A 9,672-nucleotide genomic window follows, 5' to 3' on the forward strand; every position below is an offset into this window, starting at 1 on the left:
ACAAATGATCTGAAGCTTTTTTTGCACATTTCAAAGGAGCCAGAACAAGTTTGCAGGGGAAATGGCTCCATACCTGAAACATTCTATAAACCTTTAACCCTTTCTTACCTCAGTGGACACACTTCAAGTTAAGATTCCAAATTCAGTCAGAGGGGAAAAAGAACATAAGTCTGTTGCTGAGGTTAGGAAAGAAAAGCATCTTCTGTTGGTCTCATGATTTTTGTAGTAAGATTACAGCTTGAAGAATGAAATGGTCATTGACAGTAATATCTGATATTTTATAATAACACGAAAAAAAGACTTTCCAGCTTTCTTAATTCTTCAGATTTTTATTGTGACATAACGCTACAGATTTTTATTCTGACATATTTTACAATTACTTTGTGTAGTGTGCATAAGGAGTACAACTTGGACTTAATTCCTTTAACACATAGTGTCTACTGGTTTTTATACTACTTTAAAAACACTTTTTAGGATGATGTGACATCCTAAACTTTGGGGATCAAAACCTGTGGCATATTTGAATAATATGTGTGATAAATTTGTACTAAGAATTTAGAAGTACTACTAAACAGTTAAAATACATATTTTTGTGTTTGCCAAAAACAATTTCCAGAAATTGTTCAAATTCTGGCATGTCTTCAAAAATGATTATTGCAGTTCTATACTGTATTACTGAGCAGCTACAGTCTAAATCTCATATCAGGTTGCACACTGATAGGCCATAATGCTTACCTGAGCTACTAAGGTTGGCCTGGAGGAAAAATGATAGGATCAAGACCTTAGTCATCATTTCTAAAATCCAGCCAGACTATGCTGTACATCAGCAGTTTTATTGAAAATCAGAGCCACAGTGACAGAGCGAAGGTAGAAAAGAGAACATTTACTGTCTGTGAAAATGCCAAGCAGCTTGACACGTGGTTTCCTACTGAACATGCATTGTGTGGAAACATTTAAAGTGGGTTTGGATGTTAGTATACAGAAACGTGTTCTGTGATGTTCATAACTAACATGAGTGCTCGTGAGGGAAGATTTCTCTCTAGTACAGGTACTCTGTACTTTCAGTGTTTCATCAGACACAATTTCAGCAGAAACAATCCTTAACTTGAGTCTTGAAAATTACATTATCATCAATTTTGTTTCATGGTTTTTTGATTTCTGCTTGTATTTTCCTTTAAGAGTATCATTTTCAGAAGGGTACATGAATTCTTGAAAGCTACAACAATATTTTCCATTTTTGCCGTTCAAACAACACAACTATTTCTAAATGTCTGAGCCAATTTTTGTGTGAATAATGTTCTGGAGAGCTGTTTGTATGCATGCTTAAACTGCTAACACAAAAAAAAAAAAAAAAAAGAACTTAAAGATATTCTTCCAGGTCTTTAGTTTGGACAAATGAAGTCACCAGGTACACACATCAAGTATTTTTCTGCTCACTAAGCATGTTGTGTTTTAATGTCACAAAAGTAAAAATAAAGCATATAAAGTGTTTACTGGGATACCTGTTTAAAAATCCTGGTCAGTTTGTTTTTTAAAGTAAGCTTAAACAATGAATTGTAAAATACAAAGCATATTCTGATATTTTTTCCCACTGTTAGATATATTTGTAATATTAATTAGTTTATTTTTTCACCACTGCTTCTTTTAGCTCTAGTGATAGGCTAATGACAAGCTTAACTGCTGTAGAGTTGTTTGCAAATTACAGAGTTCTGACTCTCCTAAATGCACTCAGTGGCCTCTCATAATAGGAATGGTTTAGCTGTGAGTCATTTTTGCCAGATAACGAGCTCTGTGTGGGGATTCAAAGCAGTTTTCAGTTTGTATGTATAAAATCTTTTTCCAGGCACATAAGGAATTCAGTTTTTTGGTCCAGTTTTATATGTTAGTAATATATCTTTATGCCTAAAAGATTTTCTCTTATTAACATACTGTTATATTATACTAGCATTCTATTTATGATAGTATACTAATTGTAGTTTCTTACATATTTAGGTAAGGAATCTGGAGTTTGTATACAACATGTGATGGTGTTTTAATACACTTTAATACACTGTTGTGACATGTTGTGAAGATGATTGTTCTCTTTTGTGTTAAGTGAGATTGAAGTATATTATTTTGTTCATGTATCACAGGCAGGAGTACCAAAGCATACTCATTTTAGGGGCAAATATAAATGAAAGTTCTGTTTAAAGGAGTTTGATAAGAGGAAAAGGGATTTATTTCAGAAAGTAACATCTGGAATTTTAAACAACAAAATAAGTCAAAAATAAGTGCTTAAAAATATTTCAGTAAAGCCATAAAATGTGCTGGAGAGTAGTTGCTGGATCACTGGTTCTGTGTAAACAACCCCTGAAGCGACACTTACCTGTGGAGGAGAAAGAAGGACTACATCATGTTATCCAGACCATTTATAAGAGTACTGAGTAATACTGGACCCAGTGTCAACCCCTGAGAAGTTCTGGTTGTGACCTGCTTGTTCATCCACTGACCTAGCCACGGCTCACTGAGCCACTATCCGCTTCACTAAAACTTCAGTCTCTGAGAATATGAGGTTTTCCATGCTATATAATTATTCCACAGGTATTAAGTCTATTTCTCCCCATTCACTGGAGTTAGGAGATTAAATCAATAGCTTCATGCTATGTTCAGGCAGTTTGAAATTAGTTTTGGAGACTACTGGTTGACACATTCAAAACCATGGAACTTTATCAGTTCTTTTTATTAATATGAATAACTGCAAAGGGTTATCAGGTGTGAAGTCTAACTTACTTCTGCATTAAGTGCTTTCAAACTGTATTTGCACTACCAAATCACTCATGAACTGCTTTCATTCCCAAATGCGACTGGATAAACCTCTTCACCTTCTCTGACTGCAAAATCTCTTAGGGACACTATCTATGTAAAATAAGTTAGGAATAGATTTTTCTGGGGTTTTGTTTGTTTTGGGGTTTTTTTTTTGTTGTTTTCTAAGGAAGCCCAGGAGCTGGAAGTGTAGCATACAGGGACCAAGTGACCAGCCAGCCATTCCTGTGCTAGCAGACAGGAGCTGCAAGTGACTGTCCAGCCCCATGCAGTGAAGTTCAGTACTGGACATTGAACCATCTGAAGAGGTACTTCTTTTGCTTCTGATTTTCTCCAAAATAGTTTAAAAGTCACTTAACAGTTCAAACATTGTCTTTCAGGATGTTTAGTGCTGACTTCCATTTAAGCTGCTTTTAATTATATTAGCAGAAGGAACTGCAGCATTTTCAGTCTCTCCTCCTGTCTAGGTTTGACTGGATGTGTAACTTTCTCAGATGCTTCTCTGGTAAGTGACGTAACTAAGCTCCTCTCAACAAAATGCAGCCTTCTTTACAAGTATGGATACAGTCCTTCCCAGAAGCACTGTCATTGCTTGGTAAGTTATATTTCTTTGTGCTAAAAGTGTGTTTATGTCTTTGGTTGCTGTTAAATTGCATTTTTCTGCTGTTAAATTGCATTTTTCTGCTCTTAACTTGCATTTTTCTGCAGAGGCTCTAAATTTTGTTAATTAAATGTTTGCAAAGATACATTCTTGTATTATATATCCCAATCTATTTAAGCACAGAAGACTTGAAGTGCAGACCTATACAGTTTGTCATTTTTTACTTAAGATATCTCTGGGCACAAAATCAGTTGTTGGGAGCAGTTATTCTCAATTTAAAACCTTTCTGTGTCTAGGTTAATGTTTCCAAGGACACATCTGTCTACCTGAGAGCTTGACTGTTTTCCCAAATGGGAAGTCTTGCCCCTGATTGTTAATCTTGCCTCTTCTAAGGTTCTCTGGTACCACAGCTGCTGCCGTAGTGAATTTGCATTGTAGTTTTAAAGGAATCATGCAGCATACCTGGTCCCTCTGAGATTCCCTAGCTCTTCACATGACATTTCTGCCTTCGGCCATATTTTACGTTTCTCTTTCTACACTGAAAGATTTGGCCTGGGTGACCTTTAAATATCCCTTCCAACCTGGAGCATTCTATGATTGTGTAAAGAATTTGTAGCCAAATTCACTCAGATCAGTTCTTCTAGTGTATTTTTCAGAAACTCTTTAAAAGCATATATTAATAAAATGAATATCTTTGTTTAGAACTTCATTTCATAAATTAAAATCAAATTCAGAGTAATGATGCAACCTTGAAAGATTCATGGCTCTTACCTTAATACGCAGACTTCAAAATTTGTTTATCCCATAGTGAGTTGAACAGCATGAGTGCCATCCTGTGCCAGGCCTACTGCAGTTGACATTTCGCTGCATGCAGAAACTCTACTTACCAAGCCTTTCCACAAGCAGTTCAAAATTAAAAAAAAAACCCAACCAAAAAAAAACCAAAACAGGAAGAATGCAAAAAAATTTCCTACTGAAACACATCACTTGTAAGACTATCTACCTGGCAGACATAGCACCTCAGCAAATGATTTAATAGGCTGGTTAAATTTGAGCTTTAAAAAGAAGGGAAGATTGTAGCTGTCAAAACCACACTGCTTGAACTCAAGTCATTCTCTAGATGCTGTGATGGCATTATTGTGTTAATGACTTCTTTAACAGTAGTAGCATTAGGACAATAAACCTTAGTGTTGAGGATCTGTTTGAAAATTATCTGTAGTTGTACTATCACTACAGACTTCCATTTTATTTTCTTAAAGGTTAAAGGTTTTGTGAGCACTAGCTTGCTAGCACGCAGGACACAGCAGTGAAAGTTACTTACCTCAAGTAGAAGTGTTTACTGAAGGGTTATTTGAAACAGTAATGAAAACACTAGGTATTGCATGTACTGCTTCATGCTAACCCAGCTGCTTTTAATATATTTTTCTGGTTCGCTAAAGGAAGAGAGCTCTGCTTTTAGAATTCAAATTATGCTTCTGACCTGGAAAAGCAAGTCTTAGCTTGCCTGGAAGAAACAAATCTCTTCATGACAGCCATTCCTTTTCACTCAGTCAACAGCTTTTTTTTTTTTTTTTTTTTAAGTCAAGTTACTTTGCCTTACATTTTATTTATAGCTATAAGATGACACCTGAAAGAGAAAAAAAAAAAGGCCTCAGTGTAGACAGTTTATATTTAATCAAGAATTTGTGACATTCTTTTGTGTGGCAAGGCATCATTTGTTCCCCAGCTAGTACCTCAGCTGAGCCTAATTAGGTAATGAACTTCAGATTGTTCAGAACTTAAAATTGTGGTTTATGTTATTTTTTACTAAAATAAGGATGATACGTTTTAAAACAAAAAGAGTGACAAATTTTCCTGCGATTTCATAGAATCCTTGATTTTAATTGAAGTTTTACAGATTTTGAAGTGTTACAGATTGCTGTAGTACTAGAATGCTGATTTCTGTCAGTGAACTTTATTTTGTAAGAGATTTTTAAATTAATTTTGATGGGCCATTTCAGAAGTGGCATGATGTTGAATGAAGAGGAGACTCACTTTTTGCAGCATGCAGATTTGCCATAGGAACCTGTTGTTCAGGGATTATAACAGTAAGTTTAGATGGTGCTGCTTTAGATTCCTTCACACTTCCAGAGTTATTCCCCAGGATTCTCAGGGACATAAATAAGGTGTGGCAGCCTCCCCTGTTCCTTGGCAGAGGCTAGGCAATTAATCCAAAACCATGGGACTGTTTGTGTTCTGAGTCATTAAAGTGGAAAAAGCACATAATGGTGGGAAACAATGAAGCAGAATAGATGAACCCTTTTAACACTATTCCTAGGAAAAATTCCCTGAGGACTTCTGGCAGCTTCCATCTTTCATAGCTGTTTCTGTCTGAAGTGATTATTCATGTTGTTCAGTTCTGGATAATGTCAGGGGCATGCACTGTTAGTATTTCGTACAGTGTTTTCCATCGTGGTTGCAGTCTAGGGAATGTTATTATAGAGCTGGCAGATGTGATTGTTTCAAGTACTGTGTCATCTTCAATGGGTTCAAAATCTCTCTTAATGCTATAATATATGTTGGTAGTCTGTTGATGCTAGCAATGTTGTGCTGAGAAAGCTGAACTCATAGTATCATTGAGATGTGGCTTTTTAATCTGTTAAGTGTATATAAAACCAAGGACAGTATAGCTCTTAGGTAGATTAAACTATGATTGAAGATATGATAACCTGAGAACAGAAAGTAAAATTACCATCTTTAATGTTTGGCTACGCTTTACAGCTCTTGTTTTGTCTCAGATTGCATGATCTTGGGATAAAAAGGCAGTTGGCTATCAAGCAAAGCATCAGGAAGTCCCCAAGAGGCTGAGGGAGTTGGCTGAAGCCCAGTTAACACACGTAGTGACTGTTGGTTATATCCTGTGGCTGTTTCATTGGGATAAGAGGATGAGTTTATTCATGCTGCCAAAGCCAGTAGATAGGATTTGGCAACTGTGTTTCATTTATGTTTATGTATGTATCTAGGCAACATCTCCAAGCCGCAGCTGGATAATTACTTCTGTGAGGCACACTGAAAAACCAAAATGCTAGTGATTCATGTTTTAGCTTAGAAATCAAATTGGGCTGCAGACACTATTAATACTCTTGATGTCAGAGGAATTAAATCTCTGTCCTTTGGTACATGTGCATCTGAATTGCTGATACATCATTTGTTCATGATGCGTATTCCTCGGTGAATTTCTGTGCCACTTGACTACGTACACCTCCTTGGCTTACTCTGTTAAGCATGCCAAACAGAAGGAAAGAGGATGCAGTAGCCTGGACTGAGCCATGAGGCCTGCTGCACCTTTGAAGCTTCTGGCCCATATTGCTGCCTGTGCCAGCTAGATGAGAGTAACAAAGGATCTTGCTTCCGAGTGTCTTGACAAAGCATAGATGATGCCGTGTTAACGGTAAACAGTTGGTGCAATGGGATTCCACCATGGTGACTCAAACTTGATGGGTTGTGGCAATTGATAGTGACTTTAATTAGGCTGTATATATGCCCTGAAACGGCTTTCTTTGTTATTAGCTTTTGTGCATAGTTAAGAGGTTTGGGGGTTGGGTTTTACACGACTGAGTCCCGTAACTGTGGTATTAGATAATATTTTGGTTATTTACTCTTTTGTATTGCTTTAGATCCTGAGTTACCCAGGAATCTGGTTCTTTGTGGAGGCAAAGAATCCACTCCTTATGCCCATAGGCTTAGAGTAAAAGAGTCCACTGAGATTGTGAGGTGAAAGGATAAGAACTGATGTTATTACACTGGTGAGGAGAAAAATCTTTGAAAAGAAATTGAAGTCTGAACTAAATTATGGCCTGATATGTGAAAGTGGTAGAGAAGGGATACTGAAGAGCATACAGAAATTAATTTGCAAATAAAGAGTTGAGAAGCAGCTGAAGACAAATCCAGTAATAAAGCAGTATCACTGTAAGATACACAGTCTAGGTGTCCAGTTCCTAACTTGGATGTCATATTCATAAATATACTGCCTCTCTGTACTCCAATTGAACTAGCAAATGCCTCCTACTTTACCTATTATAATGCTTCATTTGTAAAATACACACATAACAAAATATTAGAAACCTGGCTAGCACACAAGATTATTCCAGAGATAAGTCTAGCTCTTTAAAAAGGATTAAAGTAAATGAAATTCTGAATGGAGAATAACATTTGTGCAGGAATGTGCATGTAGTTTAGGAATGAGATTACACAGAATAGAGTTGATCCGAGGGCTTAGATTGTTAGGTGGAGCACCTAACAAGATGTCTGGTTCTCTGGTATTTATTAGATAAAAGATGACATTGGTATTTTGGTATTCAGTCATTGTTTTCAAAAGCACACATTGGGATTACAGTTCTGCAAGATTTAGAGTAAATCACTATGGATGTTAAAAAACTCTGTTGCATTTCCCTATGCCCCAACTCCCCCCTCAGAAAACCCAAGCAAAACAACCCCGAAACAAGTTAAACACTGGGACTGTTTACAGTTTTACTAATGTAGTCTAGGTGTGCATTAAGGAGTCCTTCCTCCTTTCTTCTCTAGCCATAGATACAATAATTTGCCAAGCTGTTATCCTGGGAACCCAACAAGCATGACTTTTAAGTTATGCTTAACTTTCTCAGTAACCTGTGATTACTGTAATTGCTAGTAACAAATCTATGTGTATTTGTATCATGGCAGTTTCCAAATTAGACCAAATAATCAAGGTGCAAAAATAGCACCCAGAGGTCTGCTTGATCCATATGTTAGTCTGAATGGAATTTCTATTATCCTCTTGCAACGTAACACAGTCAGGGAAATCACACTATGCAGAGACTCAACCACACCTAAACCAGAAATTCCTTTGTTGTAATTCCCCTCCCCCACCCCTTTTTTTTTTTTTCTTTTGTATTGAGGAAGCAAGTTTAAGTCAGCACTACATATTGACAGAATTGTGGTCTTTGTAATTCCAGTGTTAATGCAGTGTTGATTCTTTGTAGACAGCATCCTGAAAGAGGGTGAGCAAAATCTGTGTAGATGAAAGAGCCAAACTGTCAGAGACAGAAGTGAGAGGAAAATCTGCTGGGAGCATGCAGGAAGACAGAGATCTCAAGCAGGTAATTGCAGCTGAAGTGGTTGCCAGTTATTTGAAATATGACCTTCTATGCTGATATTTTAAGGGAATGTGAGGACTAAGCAATGTGCAAACAAATTGAAAACTTTCTTGGCACTGCCTTACTTGCAGACTACTTGCGGGTGTGTCTTCCAATGAACCATCTGCAAGACAGACACGGAGAGACGGGCTAGTGGTGACTACGGTCCTTGTACCAGTCTTTTATCCAGCATAATGCTAACAGTAGTTACTTTAACGTAGTACACAGGAGTAGTGGTGCTGTACAAACAAGCTTTGGGTAAATCTTCAGAAATAAACCCGTACGACTTAGATGCTTATTTTTAATTTTAAAAAGTGATTGAGGCACTTGGCTGCTGTTCTCCCATTGAATGAATTTCCTTTCCCTGCTTGGCAGATAACAGAAGCCTTTCCTATTTTCATAGTCTGACTGGGGCCTTCTTTGATTCATTGATTTTGCAGAGTTTTTTCTTAAAGGTGTGAAGACTATATCATATTACCATGGGCAGGATCATCAGGGCTTGGTATTAGAGGATGGTTAGTAGTTCTGCCAAAAGCGTTAATCTGTGGTCTACTGTTCATAGTATTGAAGAGTCCCCAGCTGGTGGTACAAGTGCCAGTTGACCTAGATAAGTAGAAAGCAACTAAAGGAATTCATCATATGTTTGAGTACTATGTTTGTATTTTCATGAATCTGAATGTGGTTGCTCTTTCTTTTCCCTGTTGTCAGTCTTTTTTTTTTTTTAAACACTTCTGCAGTTTCTGAAGCTTGTGTAAGTTTGGAGAGGCTGCTGTCTATTTTAACTGAGGTGCATATATGACTCTGAAATTGAATAATTTATTACTAAGTTTGGTATTAGAGAGAATATTTCTGAAGCTGTAGAGTTGCTGGGAAGTCTTTTTTATGCTGCAGGTCATGGCTGTGATGATAATGGTTCACATCAAAGCTTTTTCCAAACTGTTCGTGTGAAGATCTAGTTAACCAAAATTAACACTGGTATATCAGCTACTTCAAGTTTTAAGAGGTGTGGAGTTATTAAAAAGAGAGCAATTTTCTAAGGAAATGGAAATAATTCAATAATGTGCTACTCAGCAGATTTTGTGCAAGAATGCAACATATATATTATATGTTGGCAAT

Source organism: Indicator indicator, chromosome 16, assembly GCF_027791375.1.
Source record: "Indicator indicator isolate 239-I01 chromosome 16, UM_Iind_1.1, whole genome shotgun sequence".
NCBI lineage: Eukaryota > Metazoa > Chordata > Aves > Piciformes > Indicatoridae > Indicator > Indicator indicator.